Source organism: Meles meles, chromosome 1 (assembly GCF_922984935.1).
Source record: "Meles meles chromosome 1, mMelMel3.1 paternal haplotype, whole genome shotgun sequence".
Lineage (NCBI taxonomy): Eukaryota > Metazoa > Chordata > Mammalia > Carnivora > Mustelidae > Meles > Meles meles.
This window is the reverse complement of record NC_060066.1, coordinates 36,422,229-36,425,087: the sequence shown is the minus strand read 5'-3', so window position 1 is coordinate 36,425,087 and position 2,859 is coordinate 36,422,229.

The following is a 2,859-nucleotide window of genomic DNA, read 5'->3' as shown; positions in this document are numbered from 1 at the left end:
ACATTATCTGAGAACTTTGGATCCAGGATTGGGCCCAGATTTACCTATATAATCTCATTTTGTCTTCATAGCAATTCTTTGTTATTCCTCTCAGGGGCTATTATCATACCCATTTCACATATAAGGAAACTGAGGCAAAGTGTGGCTAAATGGGTATAAGATCACACAAAGCAAAGCCAAGTTGTGGAGCCAAGCTGTCTCCCTCTAGAGCCCCAGCTCTCTGGCCATCGTGCCTGTCTCAGCTCTCCTCTGAGTGCCTCTGCTCTTTCCTGTCCTTGAACCACTAGATCCCAGCAGCAGTTTGGGTCCTGGCCTCCCTCCCCTCAAGGTCCAGGTGGACAGCAGCTGTCCCTGCTTGTCACTCTATGGGGGTGGCTCCTGAGCTTATTTCTCTTCAGTGAAAGAACTCAATGAAGCATGTAATGTGATAATGGATTTCCAATTGCTTTAGCTAACATCTTCGTAAATTGGTTTCCTGCGTTCGTTCCGCTGCAGGCCTTTGCCATTCTGGAGGAGACCAGGTAGTGCAGCTAGAGCAGGAGTGACGTGAATTCCACATGTGCGGCTACGTGCTGCAGGGAGTCAAAGGCAAGTTTGCTGGGTGGGTCTAACTTTTCTGTCTCTTTGTCTGTCTCTATCTCCTGTCTCTCTCTCCAACAGACTTAATGGATATTATTTCACAAACACAAATGTGTGGCAAAACTCCCCCTTCTTAAAAAGCAAGATGGCCTCTCATTTCCAGGCTTGCTGAGGTCAGTGCAACAATGACCATATATGGGCCAGATCCCGGCTGCGAGTCCCATCATTCACATTCTTGGCTTCCTGAGTCACTGGAAGTTCATTATCTAACCTTCCCAGAGAGCCTGCTGTGTGTGGGCGGAGATGGACAGGAAATCAGATAAGCCCCATCTGTGAGCACATCTGCTTGGGGACCTCTTTACCTGTTTCTGGAGAGAGAGTTTCATGTTGACAGTGGAGTGACTGCAAAATTCTTGCCTAGATTTCTAAATCCACTCCCCGGAGTCAGTGGACCTTTCTGGGCCAGAAGACATACGGCGGCCATGACAGGCTGGATCAGAACGCAGAAAACATTGCTTCAAATCGAAGACTTTTTTAACTACGGCGGGAAACCTCAGAGCTTCAAAACACAGACAGATTGTCAACTTGTTCCACAGTAAACATCATTCTCCAAATCCAGTCTTCATTCCAAACCTGTTCCTCTTCCCTTTAATCTCCCAACTGTTGACACAGATTCTTCTTCTGCCCTAAATCCAGCCCTCTTCAAATGGGAAGCTCCTTCGGAAACTTTCTCTTGGAAAAGTATCCCTAAGTGGTGGGAGACATTCATACCTCTCAGTCTTCCTGTGACCCTGCTCCCTCCATCTTTGCCTCCTGGTTTGTGTAGAAAGTCTTGATAAAAAACCATCCTGTGAGAGCCAGGCAGTGAGGTGAGGTCAGGAAGTTCATTCCACCAACTTTCTGAAGTCCAGACATGTTCTTCTGAGGAACTGGCTGGCTTCTATCCCAGGGACCTCATAAATTAACTCTGGGCTCACGCACTTGAAGGTGGGCAACATGAGGAGCTTGGGCTGGACAGGCCACCTGCTCACTGAGCATACGTTTGTGCTTCACAGCGGACAGCTCCGTCAGCTCCAGCCAGTTCTGCCAGCTGGGAAGGCAGGCCCAGTACTGCTGTGTCTTCTGATTTTTTTTTTTTTTTAAATGGAAGCCAGTGTGAAATGTCTCAATTTTTTAAGGTTGGCAACCAACCAACCAAAAAAATAAGCAAACAGTACTGAAGAGGCCCAAACAGAACTTATCAATGGTCCACTATTGGCCCATGAGCCACCATTTGCCACTTGTGGTCTTGACTCTGAAACCCGCATTCATGGCCTCCCCTGAGCAAGCCTAGAAGATGTCATGGTATGCATTGTTCGGTAGTATTTCAGTCTTCATCTTATGTATCCTTGTTTTTGCTTTCTCTGTCCTCACCACTTGATAATATTGAATATTATCTTATAAATTGCATGTGCCACTGAAGAGAACTTTCTGGAATAAGAAGGGGAAGCTGCCCATTACTTAACTGCAGCATACCTTTCGTCCCTGTTTTTCCATACCTGCCCATTTGGACTGGTCTTCAGTTGAAGGCAGACTAGTTTAAGACAATCAGGGTAATTCCACTCCTCTTGCCAACGACTGGCTTAGGCATGATCATGTGACCTAGCTCTGGCCAGTGAGATACAATATAAAATCAGGGAGTGGGGGGGATGCACTCTAGAAAAGTTGTCCTTTGTGGAAAAATCTCCTGAGTCTTGATGCCATCGTCAGTCCCAGAACTAAAAACCCTGGGCCTCCCTCCCTCTGCTTCAGGTTAGGTGAGATAATCAATTTTTCTTCTTATTGAAGCTACTCTCAATCGGGTGTTTCTGTTGTTTGCTACCAAAAGCATCCAAACGGATAGATAAAGAAAATTTCTGGGCCACAAACCATGCTCCACTCAGGAGATCAGCTTACTTATCCGGCAGTGGGCGCAGGCTGACTGGCCCTTGAGGCTTATTGCATCAAGAAGACCAAACCGAAGACTCTCTCCTGACAGCTGCTTGGGAACAGGCCTGAGGCACATCCATTGAGTGACGTTTTACCGAGTGTCTACCTGTGCAACGACCATGTGACAAGGAGCCAGAAGAACTAGGTGTGCATTTAAGGACTTGACAGAGTTCCAGAAAAGAAAGCTGCAGGGAGCACTTGCTCAAAAGGGTCAAATGAATACACTTTCTTCTCACAACCTGTCAGGATTCCCAAACTGTCAGGATTGGACCGATTTGGGCTTCCATTCTAGCAACGTTTTAGCCTCTTCCT